Source organism: Monodelphis domestica, chromosome 6 (genome assembly GCF_027887165.1).
Source record: "Monodelphis domestica isolate mMonDom1 chromosome 6, mMonDom1.pri, whole genome shotgun sequence".
Taxonomy (NCBI): domain Eukaryota; kingdom Metazoa; phylum Chordata; class Mammalia; order Didelphimorphia; family Didelphidae; genus Monodelphis; species Monodelphis domestica.
Window position 1 is genome coordinate 229,493,492 of NC_077232.1, and position 16,908 is coordinate 229,510,399.

The window sequence follows — 16,908 nt, forward strand, 5'->3', positions numbered from 1 at the left end:
ACTTTGTATTGTAGGGTTAAGAGAAAAAAAGTCTGTAGGAAGATCTGAATTTGAATCCTGGCTGCTATTTAATACTATCTGTGTGACTTTGAATTAATTATTTAAAATCTCTGGGGCTCAGTTTCCCACCTGTAAAATGAGGGGACTGGATGATAAAGTCTCTAAATTTTATCTCAGTTCTAAATCCACTGATCTAGAGAAGTTTGAAAGAGAATTGAAAATTAAACATTTCTTGATCAGCATAATATAATGGAAAGAGCACTGACCTTGAACTCAAAAAAAAAGAAAAAAGAAAAGAAAACCTTAGTCTTCCAGATAGCTTTTTTTTTCCTTCCAAAACTCTCTATGCTAGTCAGTACTGTTCTTAATTGCTATTATGCTCTGAGCCAGATGGAGAAGTACTGTCTGCCTCTCTCTCTATATATATATATATATATATTCATTGGCCATCACTGCTACCATTAGGGTATGTTGAGTGTCCACTCAATACATGCCATTATCATACACCAAGAATATAGAATGAGAAAGAACCTTGGAAGTCATTTCCTTTATTCTTCTCATTTTACAGATGAGGAAAATGAAGGTCAAAGCAGTTTGTGCCTTGCCTGAGGCTACACAGATAATAAATAGCAGAACTTGGTCCTTTGAAATAGCGTACATGGGTGAGATGCAATGCCTGTTCTAAAGAAGCTTCCTTTCTGCCCATTAGTGTATTCAACATGGCAGAGCAGTCCATCAGTATACATATATTAAGCACCTTCTATGAGTCAGACACTATGCTAAATGCTGGGGATACAAATATGAGTACCCTACCACTTCGTTGATGCCCATTGATAGACTCCACTAATGTGAAAAATGATCCAAAGATTTTGACTCAGGAAAAGCTTGTTGTATTCTTCACACTATGTTATGCCAACTACAGAAGGTTTTGATCTTTCCAAGAGGAGGTACTTATGTATGATGGATACACTGGCTTCATAGTCAAAAGATCTCAGTTCAGAACCTGGATTTCCAACCCCAGTTTTCTAAGACCTTAAATTCAGCGTAAGAAGTGTCATTAGAGATCAGAGTCAAAATTTCTCATTTTAAAACTGAGGAAGTTGAGGCACAGAAGTTAAATTCCTTGCCCAAGTTTACAAAGGTAGCAAGCCCTTTCCAGGATACCATGAGGACTCATTTAACTAGCTGTGCCACTTTGGACAAGTCACCCAATTTTTCTGGATTTTGGTTTCCTCCTCTGTCAAACAAAGAGATTAGAAGAGGTGACCACTAAAGTGCTTTCCAAGCCTCAGTCCTATGACACTGTATTGTTGAGTGATTGCTTAACATGGAGACACCAAACCTTTCTCCAAGTGTAGCATGTTCCTTGCTTGGCAGCCAGACATTCCATGTTGTACTGAAGAGCATTGCTGTACCATTCTCACTTCTGGGCATTCAAGAGATGATGTAGGGATGTTTGTTTTCCTTTGGTGCTCAGGAGATTGCATAATTATGGCTATGAGGTGAAGGCTTCTTAATACAGCCTCACAAATAAATTACATGAAAACTAGGTGTTTAAGCCTGTCTAGCTTCCTGTAAATGACTGATTATATGAGAGTAACTGCTATGAATTGATCACTGATGTGTCAGTTGCAATTTTTGATTTCTCTTTAGAAGGGGCGCCCAATAACTTAAATTCCTGCCCATGCTTCCTCTTCCTACTACTATTATTACGCAAACTATCCAGTGATATAGAGAATAATATTTGCTATAATCTGTCAGAATGAGTGAGCAGAGTGCATTGATTTTTGATTGTATGACTTAAAAATACAATTGAATCATAATATTTAGGACATGGTCTCCCCATATTATTATTAACCTTTCCTTTTCTGCTGTCCTAATTTTCACTGCCCTTTTTGGGAGACCATTCCATGAAAGGGAAGAAAAATTCTGAATTACCTCAAAAACTCTGTAACTGTTCATTTGCTCGGGTATTTCATGGTTCTAAAGGTACAAGTACCAGAAAGGTTCACTGGGTAAAGTATGAGAAGAGGAGAGCATTATGTACATTAGTCGAAATTGGCATCATGTTGCCAAACTGTAATAAGCCTTAGGGGAACTCAATGTTGAAACTACTCAATTGAATGCTGCAATTTCCCATAACAATTTAAAAGGCCTGCAGGCATGCTAAAGTCATAGCTGGATGTTTCAGTTAACACTCTGTAACATGACCCTAAAGCCTCATTTACATCACGGCAATTAAAATATATTCTACATTATGTGTTTATTACTATATACCTAGAAACTTGGAAATACTATTATTTGCTTATTTATTTATTGTAAATAATCATAGAAAAATTTCTTTGCACCCTTTCTTCTTTCCAACCTGGTAATACCAGTTCAGAGAAGTCCTCGTGTAGGTAGAGATCTCAGTGGGGAGGGGGGGAGCAAAAATGGGGAAGGAGAGAAGAAAATCAATGGGTGTTAATAACTAAAAGTCATTTCTACCTGAAGGCTGCTTGGTGACCTACATGAAATTAGGTTAGTGGTCTCAGTTCATAGATGACAGGTGCCCATTAAGCAAAATAATTATTCTAATCAGTACTAATTGGCCCCCTACTGATAGTTAGAGTAAAGGGACCAAGAATTGGATGAACATTAAAGGGGAATGTCTCCATCATTGAGGAGTGCTCTCTCCCCATCACAAAAGAAATGCTGCTGCCCAGGTGAAAGTAGATAGAACACTATAGCTTACTCAAAGACCACATTTCATAGGCAGTCAATCACAGCCTTTCATCAAGCACTCCATCTAAATTAAATGAAAAATCCTCTTGGCATATGGATTGAAACTGTTAAATGATATCATGATTGTTTTGTAATTCCCTAACTTGAAAATTAAATTATTTTAAAGCAAAGCCATAAAGACCAAAATTGGATCACATTTTCTCAGTCTTGTATATGGCATTTTGGCATTAGCTTTCATTAAAGAGATGCAGACAAGATTGGCTTACTCCAAATTGTTATTATGGCTGAATATTTAATGAGTCTCCACATCCCACTAGTCTAACTTGAAAGTATGGCTGAAACATATTTGAAAGTAAGTGTCCAGAACACATTACCAAAGGATGAAGCGCAAAGGCAGATGCCCAGTTTCTTTCCTTGACAAGAGACCCCCAGAAAACCAAGGAAAGAAGATTTCTTTCTGCATACATCAGAACCACTCTTGACTAGAATATGTTGTGGTTAAGAAAAGTGTTGAAAGGGCAGAGTCCTGAGCAGGTAGGACCCCTGACCATTATTATCCCATCTAGTTTTGTTACAGTACTTCAGCATTTCTTGCTAAGGTTATAGCCTTTCACAATTAGAAGAAAGCTAGAATTTTTCTTTAATCACGGGTTTTATTTTTGTTTTACATAGGGTAGTAAAGTTAACAGTATCTTGTCTTCTTGGGAACTATTGGAGTATTTCAGAACATCTGAATAACTGACTCAGTTTTTCATGTATTTATGATACCTACATATTTATAGGTGTATATCAGGAAACATGGGACTACAAAAAAATGCCATTGTCATGTAGTGCAGAAGTGTCCAACTCAAGACCCACCAAGTACCAGAATCAAATTAAAATGTGATTGGGAAATGTTTAACAAAATATCTAAAAATAAATGACAGCATAGATAATGTGAATTTGTGGTTTTCTAAGATAATACGTGACCCATAGGGGACCTGTTTCTCTTCTGAGTTGGACACCACTGATGTAGTGGATAGAATTTTAGCTTAGTATCTGTATTCAAGTCTCACCTCTAATATATAATAATATCTAGCATTTATAAAATGCTTTAAGGTTTACAAAGCATATTCTCAATAGTATCTCATTTTATGCTTACAACCTTGGGAGATATCCCAGTTTTCTAGATGAGGAAACTGAGTCAGACAGAGGTTAAATGACTTGCCCAGAATCAATCAGCTAGTAAGTATCTGAGGCAAATTCAAATTCAGTTTCTCCTGACTACACAGCTCTATCCTTTAGAGAACCTAGCTGCCTTTAAACTAGTTGTGTGATCCTGGACAAATTGGTCAACATCTCAGTGACCAGAGCACTAGGCCAATAATACTATTAATTAAAATATAGTTACAGATTTGCAGAGATTTTTCCTTATACTAAAAAGCTTCAGGTATGCTCCGTAAGACCAATAGACCTTGAGTCAGAAGTTTTAGGTTTGGAATGGTCTTTAAAAATGCCCAGAACTTTGACTTCCTTACATTTTACATGTATCAATTACAGCTAAAGCTTTGTTTAGGACTGCCCAGGGGGCAGTCAGTGGGTTTGGATTCATCACCCCCTATTGCACACGTGGGTCACACAACACTTCCATTTAAGGATAAGTGGGGCACATATGCTTCTGGTGATTGAATCTAAAAATGGGTAGGAGAGTTAATCCCATCTTCACAAGATCCCAGCTCATCTATAGCTGTATAATTTTGACTGAACCATTGGATACTGGAGATTTTATTTCTTCTTCTCTAAAGTGGGGGAAAATAATACTTTTACTAGTCTCATCGCAGGATTATTTTGGTGATCAAGTGCAAAATGCCAAGTATTTAGTGAAGTGATATATTGTATATGTCAGATAATTTCCATATGTAAAAGCTAAAGAATTGTTTAGTAATTAAGCAACTTCAAATGAGGTCATGGGTGTGAAGGAATCCCAACTCATGTTTACCCAACCATTGGTCACTCATCCTCAGCTTAAAAGAACTCTAAGGATGGTGCTTACTACCTCTTAAGACATATAGGAACACTGAGACAACTCCAATAATTAGGTGGTTTGTGATTCTGTAAGTCAATATGTAGCCCAGAGAAACCTGTTTTTGTTTGAAATCTCACACTTAAATTGAGCTTTTTGGCAACTTTCACATATGAGCCATGGTTCTGCCCCTGGGGCCATACAGAGCAAATCTTGTCCCTCCTCTCTGTGACAACTCCTCAGATACTGGAAAGCAGCTTTCATGTACGCCCAAAGTATTGTCTTCTACAGATTAAACTTGTACAGTTCAGCCAGCTGACCCTCATACACAAAGCTTCAGGACTCTTCACCAACCCAACTACCCTTCTCTGGACCCTATCCAGACTAGCAGTGTCCATAATGCACAGTGATGCAATTTGTGTAAGAACTGACACGAGATAACAAGGAGAAAGTCTAGTCATGAGACCAAAGTGAGGAATCACAGAGGAAAATGTGAGATGCACTGTTTTTGTTTTGTTTTTTTCCAAATTGGGAGAAGCCTGTGAAGAAGGCTGCCATGTTGAATGGAGCATCTAGGGAGGTTCTGGAGAATAACTTGGATAAGAATGACAGAGGATGTGAGATAGCGTGGTGAGTTATTACCTGTCCCAGTGGGAAGAATACACATGTTGTTAACTCCCAGAGCCACTGAAGAGTTGTCAAAAAATCCAATATTTAAGAACCATTTATTAAGCCTCTACTATGTGCCAAGCACAGAGGAGATACAAATACAAATAAGGAAAACACCACTACTCCAAGGAACAAAAATTCTAATGTGGAGGAGAAAATATGTGTGTTTGTATATACATATGTGTATAGAGGTGTGTATTTATGTATGCACACATATTTTTATTTCTTAAATATATATCATATATGTATGTTTTATATGTTGATTGAATGTAGAATATGTGTCTGCATGCAGAACCAACATGAAGATAAATACAAAGTAGTTAAACAAAGGAAGTTTGGAATGGAAGGAACTTGAAACTGGAGGATATCAGGAAAGGCTTCTCATAAAAGATGGCGCTTGGGAACCAAATTCTGAAAGATGAGTTGGATTCTATGAGATGGATGTGAGGAGGAAGTTCATTTGGGCATGGTAGAAGATAGTAAGTACAAAGGAAACGAGATGGAGTGCTTTGTCTAAGGAATATAGAGAAAGTTCATTTGCTTAGGTCACAGAGTGCCAGAGGGTCAGTAATAAATAGACACTGAATCTAGAAAAATAGTTGAGGGGTCAGGATGTGAAGGAAGGAAGGTAACAAGTATTTATTATGCACTGACTATGTGCCATGCACTCTTCTGGGGATCCTTAGAGATCTCATTTGGCCCTCACAACAATCCCATGATGTAGATTTTTGTAGATATCAACATTTTATAATTGAGGAAATTTGAGCAGACAGAGGTTAATTGACAACCTCGGTCACACAGCTAGTTAATGTCTGAAGCAGATTTTGAACCCTGATCTTCCTAACTCCAGGCTCAGCCAAAAAAAAAAAAAAAGAGTTAATGTTTTAGCCTTGACACAATAGGTCCCATGAAAGTTTATTGAGTAGGTAGAATGCCTTCATCTTCCAAATTTAAAGAAAATCACTTTTGCTGCCCTATAGAGGATGGACTAGAGTTGGGCATTTGGGACAGGGAGGATTTCAATAATCTCAGTCAGAGCTGATAGGGTGGTTGCAATGTAACTAGATAGAGAGAGCAAAATGTGACATTTCTTTGTCTATGTACAGTAAGGGGGAACAAGGACCAGCTCACTCATTTCAGTCAGTCATAGATCATTTATTGAACACTCGCTATGTGCCAGGCACTGTGCTAAGCACTGGTAATACAGCAAAGGCAAAAAATCTAGTCTTTGCTCTCAAGAAACATGCAAAATTATTGGGGTAAAAGCATGGAAATATCCAGGTAACTACAAGATATGGACAAAGTATAGAGAGGTAATATGAATGAGGAAGGCAGTGGTAGCTGAGGCTTCTTAGAGAAACTGGGATTTAGGATAAGTCTCAAAAGAAGCAAGAGAAAGGGGAGGTAGGTGGCAGAGTGGAGAGAGTGCCTGGCCTGCAAACAGGAGGGCCTGGGTTCAAATTTGTTCTTAGATACTATTCCTAACTGTATGACCTTGTGAAGTCACTTAATCCCCACTGCCTAGCTCTCACTGCCCTTTTGCCTTGGTACCAATACATAGTGCTGATTCTTAAGAAAGGAAGTAAGTGTTTTTATTTATTTTCAGAAGAGCAAAAATAAATAGATACTTCCTAGCTGTGTGACCTTGGTCTCTTACTGCTCTTCTGCCTTGAAACTAATACACAGTGTTTCTTAAGGCAGAAGGTAAGTGGATTTTTTTAAAGAAGCAAAAATAAAAAAAATAAAGAAGAATCAAGGGGACCCAGAGGAAGTGAGAGGACAGAATCTAGCAGGCATGGGTGGGGAGCAGCCAGTGCAGAATCAGAGAAATGGGAAAAAATGTTGTGTTTGAGGCAAATGGGCCACTATGGTTAGATCATGGAGTACTTGGAAGGGAGGAAGACTGGAAAAATAGAAAAGGTCAAGGTTATCAAGAGAAGAGTGTATATTTGATCTTGTAGATACCTCTGCCCCAGAAAAATTAATATGGCAATGGGATGGAGGATGGATTAGAATAGGAAAAGACTTGAAACAGGGAGACCAGTTGGTAGTATCAGAAAGGGTATGAAGACCTGGGATTGTGATTTTTTTGAGTAAAGAGGACATAAATAAGACATGTTGTGAAGGTTCAAAGGACAAGATTTGGTGGGAGTTACATATATAGAGTTAGCCAACAGTCAAATAACATTTATTAAGCACTTAACAGACAATGTGCTAAGTCTGGGAAATAAACATGTTTTCTTTAAACCCTAAACTATAGTCCAGTCTTCACAGCTTTAAAAATTGGTCTAGGGTAGTGTAGGTGGTTCGCTAGAGCAGAGCCAGGGAAGTTCTCCTAACTACCAGTTTCTGGCCTTGAACTTTAGTGTCCCCTCATCCCCTTTTATTTTTACAGTAAAATAATCTTGTTGTGCTGCTACTGATTGCTGGAACATTCTTGCCTCTGGTCAAACAAGGAAATGTAACAAGGTTCATCTCCCTTTGGTGCTTAAAAAGTTATAGCAAAATATCTTTTGGGCCCAGGGGGAAGAAGAGAGCCCTTTAATCTAACTTCAGAGATAGCCTGCAAGGAACCTAGGTTTATAAGATCAACTTGTTTGATACATGTCACAACTTCTCTGGTTTACAGATGCCATAACTTTACCATTATTTTGTTGGTTAGAAAATTTGATTCCTAAAGAAATCAGTGCAAAAAGCAGTTCTATAGACATACAGACCTACCTGAGAATGGTTCTGAAACTCCAGAGAAGTCCTCCAATCAGTTTAGCCTCCTACAGTGGACCTGACAGCTGCTCTACCCAACCTCCATTTCCTCAAGGCACATCCTGCCATACTCTAACCTTGAAAGTCAAAGACTTAAAAAAGTCAGAAAGACCTTTAAAAGCCATCACGTCTAATCCCTTTGTTTAACAGATGAGTAAACTGAGTCTTGGAGTAGCTAGATGAAACAGAGCATAGAGTGTTTGGCTTGGAATTTGGAAGACTCATCTTCCTGAGTTCAAATCTGGCATCAGATACTTACTAGCTATGTTAACCTGGACAACTTGACCATGTTTCCCTCAGTTCCTCATCTGTAAAATGAGCTGGAGGAGAAAATGGAGAACCATTCCAGAATACTTAAAAATAAAACTCCAAAAGGGGTCATAAAGAATCAGACAACTAAAACAACTCAACAACAACAACAACTAGTGGTCTCACAAAAATAAGTGACTTACACTTGACCAAGATAAGTGAGTAAGTTCCTGGTAAACATGGCTGCAATTTAGGCACAGGAATCTAATTCTCATTGTCTACTGATAGAGACTAGCTCAATAGGCAAAAAAAAACGTTATATGAACACAGGGACTCCACAATAGGGTGCAACATTGAAGGTACTTGGGATTTGGGTATTTCCACACTATAAGGTGGTGAAATAACTTCCACCAAAATGCAAGCTGATCTACCTTCCCCTACCCCATCTACAGAGCCAGTGTGCTAGACTCAGAGCCAGAGTGCACTAGAATCAGTGAGCAAGTGAGGGGTACCTCTAGGTCCTTGGCAGCTGACTAAGACTACCAAAGACCTACCCCTGAGAGCAGCTAGACTTGAGACTCCAACAGGTGGAAGACCACAGACAATCAGCTTAGAGATAGTGCAGAGAAGGGCTGCAAACAGTAGAAGCTCCAGAGACTCCAGAGGTGGCCTCAGGCAAAAACTTCATTTCTTAGCTCCATACACAGAAAGCCTGCCCTTCTCACTCAGACTTCTGACTGGAAAGGGAAGGAAAAAGCAGCATAATGATGGCAAAAAATGCCCAGGAGAAACACCTTACCAACAACAAGAAGAACAGGAAGACTTTGACCCAGGATAATTTTTATGGGAGAAAAATCCAGACTACAGAGGAAATAGCAGAAGAGGACCTTCAAATAAATGCATCCAAACCTTCCAAAAACAGTGGAAATTGGCCACAGGCTCTTGGAGAATTTAAATCAGAGCTTATGAAAAAGATGGAAGACTATTGGCAAGAAAAGTGGGAAATAGTTCAAAAAGGAAATAACAGTTCAAAAATAGGTACTCCCAATTCGAGAAAGTAATCCAGAAATCAAATGAATGATAAATAAATTAGAGACCAAAAATAAACAGCTGGGAGCCATGAAAAGAAGGATAGACCAAACTGAAAAGGAAAATTAAAAGATTATGGCAGAAAATCAAAAGATTATACTGGAAAACCAGTCTTTAGAGACCAGAATTGGGCAATTAGAAAACAATGATCTCACAAAACAGCAAGAATTAATAAATCAAAATCAAAAGACTGACAAAATAGAAGGAAACATGAAATACCTCACTGAGAAGATGACTGACCAAGAAAACAGGTCTAGGAGAGATAATGTGAGAATCATTGGTCTACCTGAAAACCCAGAAAAAAAAAACCAGAAATCTTGACATCATACTACAAAAAATATCCAACATAACTGCCCTGATGTTCTTGAACAAGAGGGGAAAATAGACATTGAAAGAGTTCATAGAACATCCTCTACACATAATCCTCAAAAGACAACTCCCCAGGAATGTAATTGCCAAATTTAAGAGCTTTCACATGAGGAAAAAAATTTTACAAGAAGCCAAAACGAGACAATTCAGATATCAAGGAGCAACAATCAGGATCACACAAGATCTGGCAATTTTCACACTAAAGGACCGCAAGGATTGGAATATGATATTCATAAAGGCAAGAGAATTGGGTCTTCAAACAAGGATCACCTACACATCAAAACTGACTATATATTTCCAGGGGGAAAGAATGGGTATTCAACAAAATAGAAGATTTCCAAGTATTTGTAAAGAAAAGATCAGAACTAAGCAGAAAGTTTGATATCCAAACACAAAGATCAAGAGAAACATAAAAAGGTAAATAAGAAAGAGAGGGGAAAGGGGGGATATTAAATTGGGGTAATAAGTGGTCTATGATGATATGCAAAAAAGGAAGGGGGGAATAGAAGATGGCACCAAGAGAAACTTGAAGGAATAAGATAAATAGGATAATGGATATCACACAAAGAAGTGCATGAGAAGGAGAGGGGAAGAATAGTATTATAAGAAGGAGAGGAAGAGGGTGCTAATAGAAAATACTTAAACCTTACCCTCAGTGAAATCAATTCTGAGAGAGAAGAGCATCTAGATCCATTGGGGCATAGAATTTTATCTTACCCTACAGGGAAAGTGAGAAGGGAAAAACAAAGGGGGTTGCAGCAGAAAGTACAAAAAAGGAGGGAAAAGGGGGGCAGAACTTAATAGACTAGATGCTAAAAATAGCTAAAAATGATAAAAAAAAATTAAGAAGGGAACAAAAAGGGAGGGGACAGAAAAGGAACCTCCAGGAATTGATGCAGAGTGAAAGGAGCAGAACCAAGAGAACATTGTACACAGAGACTGATACACTGTGGTACAATCAAACGTAATGGACTTTTCTATGAGTAGCAATGCAGTGGTCCAGGATAATTCTGAAGGACTTATGAGAAATTACACTATCCACATTCAGAGGAAGATTTGTGGGAGTAGAAACACAGAAGAAAAACAACTGTTTGATCACATGGGTCAATGGTGATATGATTGGGGTTTTAAACCCAAAATGATAACCCTAGTGCAAATATCAATAATATGGAAATAGGTCTTGACCAATGACACATGTAAAACCCAGGGGAATTGTGTGTCAGCTATGAGAGGGAGTTGGGGGGAGGGGAGGGAAAGAACATGATTTTTGTAATCCTGAAAAAATACTCTAAATTAATTAAATAAAATTTTTTTCATTTAAACCCAAATTCATAGAACAAGACAAGAATTGAACAATTTGGTGATCAAAGTTCCTTTTGACTCAGTTGGGATTTATAAAACCAGAGAACCTGAATCTAAAGCAACACATTCATAGTCACTCTTTTTTTCTAAGGCAAAATGAGAAACATACACACACACACATAGACACACACACACACACACACACACACACACACACATCCTAGGGAATAGTTACTTTAAATGCAATAACAAGCTCCAAAGAGAAGAGAAGAAAGAAAGAGATAGAGAGAAAAGAGGAGAGAACCATATGGGGAAGAAGGAAGAGGGACAGAGAGATAACAAGAGAAAAAGAGAAAAAGAGAGAGACAGAAAAACAAGAGGATTAAGGGAGGAGATGGAGAGTTGCAGAAATCAATTTCTCTTTATTCTATTGAGTAGGTAGATCAACCCTTTTCAACATGGCTCCCCGGAATTTCCTCACTATCAGTTAACAAAAGGACCAACCAGGCATTTTCAGTACACTTGCTTTATTCCCTCTTATCTCTTGGCAGTTAAAATTCTTCATATTGTGCTTCCAGCCAATTTTCCAGGCTCATTTCATATTACTTCCCTCAAATAGTTGTCTCAGCAACTTCCATAGACAACAGTCCTCCTCCTCCATCAATCCTCAGCACAGGTTAGATGCCATATGCCTAAATGTATTTCTTCACTACCTTCAAGTGTCTTTATCTTTAGTTTTCTTCAAGGCTCACTTCATGCCATCTCCTGTAGAAGACCTTTCCTCCCTCTCCTTCCAGTCATTTTTTGTTATCTTCTTTCTAGAAAAGTTGGATTTATTTTTCGGTGTTTATGTTCCTTTATCTTGGTAGAATAGAAACACCTTTAGGGTAGAGATTGTTTTGTTTTTGTCTGATTTCCTAGCAACTAGCAGTTCTTGGCGTATAGGAGATACTTAGGAGCATGTTGAATAAATGAATAAATAACTGAATGAATAAAAACTCTTCCAGTTCAGACATTTATTAGTCATTGACTATGAGTGATTCCCATCTCCCTAGGCCTTACTTCCCTAGTCTATAAAACAAATGTGTTAATATCTGCCCTTCATACCTCATGGGGGAGAAAATCACTTTGGAAATCTTAAAGCTATATCCATGTGAATTATTATATTTATAATTGTTACGCTTGTTAATGAGGATGACTTTTCCATCCCCTAAATCTATGACAGTGCTTTCCTCACTGGAGGCACTTATTAAAAGACTTGTTGAGGTCCCCTCCCTTTTTTCCATAGAAGTTTGAATAATCCTAGACTGAAGTTTAGTGCAGACAAAATATTTGCTCTTGGGGGGAATGCTATTGGTTCTTCTTTTTGTCAGACACACACGAGACACTTTGGAGGGCTAGGAATGTATTTTCTATCACTTTTATCATTGTTTTCTAGCAACTTCATATTTAGACATGATTCCAACTCTTTCATATAAAATGTAGACCCGCTAATAATATCAGAATATTCTCAGCACTGGTTTATTTGAGGTACAGATGAAAGAAGAAAGAGTAGTTCATTCTAGATTCCTGCTTTTAAAACCATCATGGCTATGCATAAAGAAATCAGATGGATATTATGGGATCCTGGCAGGCAGAAGAATTGATGGGTCTTATTTACACTTTGTCCTGAAGGTCTACAGTCTAGGAACACTCCCTTAGGCTCAGCTGCTTTTGAATTCTCGAGTGTCTTTTTCTCATCTATTCTTAGGATGAAGATGATGACCTTTTCTCTAAACTGTGCACTTCACTGTGGTTATTCATGCTTTTGTAACCCAAAGACTAGATTATGGTATTTTTTTTAGAAAGTGTCCTATATCTATTATATCTCCATTTTGATTAATTATCTAGAAGGGGAAACAGACAGGTGTTTCTCATGTTTAGTAAAGACTTCATATGACATCTGGCTCTTTTCTCTTTGGCGGATAGTTGGCTTTCAATTGAATATCTTTATTACTAATTATATTATCTTTATCATCCTTTTTATTCTTAAGAAAGGTTTTAGATTTCCTTCTTTTTCTTCAAAAATTAAATCTTTTGAAAATTGATATTTGAGATATAGTAAGATTTTATTTTACTCCAATTTATTAATTTACTTTTTTAAACTTAAATTTGCCCTTTTTTCCATTTTATGCCAGTAGCCATTTTAACATGTTTTAGTTGTCTTTGTCATCCTAATGTATTTATTTGCTATTCTTAATAAAAGCATTTTGATATCATCACTGTATATTATTCTTCCTTTAATTTTTATTAATCTTTTAAATTTTCTTTTAATGCCTGCAGAATATGCTACAATGTGCATTAGCTGCTTCAGCTTCTTCAATTTGGCCGTACTCTGCTTATTGTTCTATCTACACCTTTTTGAAGAAATATTAATTTTTGGTTTTTTCCATTATCAGTTCCTTATTTAAATGCTTTTTATCCTATTCCTTTTATTATTAACCTTTTTTCCCTTTAACTATGCCCAATGTATTTTCCCTTATTTTCTTTAGTAGGAAGCTCAAATTTTAGATATTTCAGTAATGAAGTTATCTTATAATAAAAGAAGTCCCATAACCTCATTTTTTTAATCCTCACCTTTCATTTTAGATTTAACACTGTTTCCTGGTTCTAAGGCAAAAGAGCAGAAAGAGCTATTCTGTGGGGATTAAGGGACTGAAAGTGTTTGGAGCTAGATTTGAATTCAGAACCCCTCCATTTCTAGGCCTGGCTTTTAATCCACTGACTCACCTCACTGCCCCCCATAACCTTATTTCATTTTCACTCTTCATTATATCTCATCCTTGGTCTGTAAAGTTGTCTCCAATGCTACAGAATTTATTTTAAATCAGTAGTGATATTTGATTTCCTCTTGTGTTCAATTGACATTAAAATTCTTCTTCATTAAAGGAAACATTTAGAAATTGTTTTAGAATAGAGAATGTGTATGTTCTGTTAATTATGCTAAATGGTAATAAATCATAAATATTGGCCTATAAAACAAGACATAAAATTGCTAGCAAGTAAAGTAAAAAAAATTTCTGCAATATTGTTTACAAGGAATGTTATCTCAGCTGAAATCTTTACTCTGATTTATGTGTCAGATAAACTACAATATTTTTCTATATTGTGTTTATTATTTTGTGTAAGCTCTTTCAAACTATAGTGGGGAAAAAAAAGAAAAGAGCAATGTGTTCAAGAGAATACACAAGTTAATTCTCACCTGGTTGTAGTACTCCTTTTGCAGAAGAGACAGAAAAATTGAAATGAGCCAGAAATAGAAATTACTTTCTTTTTAAATTTCTAAATGTTTAAATTATTTAAGACTTGGACTTTGAAAATCCATTTTTCTGATTTTCAGATCTTCATTATTAAGTAACTGCTCAGAAAACATAGTCATTGGAAAAAGGAATAAGGCTTATTTAGACATATTTCTAAGACAAACTGCTTGGAACTGCAATGAGGAAAAGTGGAGATTATAAAGGGTGAAGTTTCCAGATTTTAATATGCCTGAATCCTGGTCCTGCCTAAGCTATCCACCTTGGATTATACAGATGAGCAGGATTTGTGTGATAGAATAGGTGTATCTTGAGAGTTTGTAGGTACTTATATTTTTCATTTTCTGTGTTTCTTTGAAGAGAAAAAAGCAATCTTTATTCTTTAAAAAGGGGAACATGAAATGCTCTGACATTTTGTGGACAGTGACTTGACTAGACTCTAGTCTTCCTGAAGTCAACAACTGTGCATTTTTTATACCGTTAGCCCACTCCTTTGCACACGGAAGCTTAATGAATGTTTTAGAATGAATGGATGTAGCATTTCAGTTCAAATAGTATGCATTAAGTGTATACTCCATGCAAAGCTTTGTGCTATTGAGCCATCAGAGAAAGCTCGAGCAACAAAACCACTTACACATTCTTCCTAAGAAACCCTGGAAAAGAATGAATTTCCTTGCTTTTGCCACAAAACATAAATCTTGACATTAAATAGTATTTGTATCCTGAGAAGAAGTAAGTACCGTGCTTCCTTTCAGGTTCTCCTGTGCTATTCTCCTGTTCGTGATGGGTAAACTATATTGTTACGAGGAATTGGCCAAATTAACCAGGCAATTGGATAGCGTCAGATTGTTAAGAAGCGTTCCTTCATTACTACTCTATATAGAATAGGGACACAATGCTCCCTCTCCTTGCTTATGACAGTAAAATACTTCATCAATTTACTTAAACAGCCTGCATTTTCCAACCTTCTCATTCTTAGAATGGAATTGCAGTAGATAACCCAGAAAACTGCCTTTTGAAGTCGTATTGAATTCATTGACTTGTCTGAGAAGCATCACTACTTGCAAACATTATAGTGTAGATAGATTAAATGTTTGAAGAGTTTGAACTCTGGGTAATAATGAAATTCCTGATGCAAAGGACTTTTTATTATTATGAAGAAGTGCTGCAAATCCTTGAAGACTTTTCTTTAAGATCAAATTGTTTTTGTCTTTGATGGCAGAACACTGTTTTCGATTTCTCATGGCACTTTGGATAGCTTTCAAGAATAATGAAAACCTCAGGTGTTTGGTGACAAAGACCTTTACAATTTGCTCTAACACAGGATTTTCTACTAACACAGGAATCCCTATTTCACTACTCACTTCTTAAAAGCTCAATTTGCATTTCTTTATAAGCCGTGTTAAAAAAAAAAACAGAATAGAAATTGAAACCTTTAATTATGATAATATAATTTTACATTATCATGTTATAGAAGTAAGTGTTTATTTCATTTTCCAGATTGTAAAACTACATAGTAGAAAGAAAACCTTTTATATTCACAGGATGAAACAAAGTAAGTCACAGTATTAAAATGTTGCTGAAAAAAAATACTTTCAACCCTAGTGTCGCCTGCCTGTATTTCCATTAGAAAAGCCAAAAAAGATAAACAGGAAAAAAATGCTTCAGTCTTCCCCAGGCATCAAATTTAAAATCATAAGAATGCCAATTAAATGTGCATATGTGAAATGCGATGCACATCCTTTTAAAATTGGCATTACGTTAGTTCGAGAAATAAGACTTTTTTCAAAAGACACTTCAAACCCCACAACATCTATCACTTTTCAGCCTTGACTTGCATTTGATTAGTCAATTAAATACTCCTTGAGGATCATTTATTAGATTTATGTATCTCTTTTCTTCCAGAGAGCTTAAGACTGTCTTAGACTGATGGTTAATTAGTTTGCTTGAAATCAAATATGTTTATTAAACTCTAATGGATAAAAAAGTCAGAAGCAACCTTTGTTTGAACCAAACAAATGTGAACAAGTTTGAACAAAAAGAGGGAAAGAATGGATTGATAGTAAGCTCCTGTGTCTGTGCATTGTCATTTAATTATCCATTACAAAGGCATTCACTGTGCCTGTAACATTTGAAATAATGGTGGAGGTTCAAAACTATTTTAATGTGACAGGAGAACTAGAGAACAAATCCAGATGAGAGATTCATACACAGTGAAACACAATAGGAAAAATATAAATTTACATGAAAAAAGATTTGAAAGACAATATATGTTGGCTTGTGGGGTGGAGTCAGGAAGACCTGGGTTCAAATCAGGCCTCAAATACTTAGTAAGCTGTGTAACCTTGGGCCAGTCACTTAACCTGGTTTGCCTTACTTTGCTCATCTGTAAAATGAGCTGGAAGAGGAAATGGCAAACAATTCCAGTGGCTCTGCCAAAGAAAA

General features: G+C 36.6%; 1 protein-coding gene across 2 annotated transcripts in view; it reads left to right on the forward strand.

Moving 5' to 3' along the window:
* TENM3 (teneurin transmembrane protein 3) overlaps positions 1–16,908 on the forward strand; it is a 3,501,974-nt gene that overhangs the window by 2,873,452 nt on the left and 611,614 nt on the right. The window lies entirely within an intron of this gene.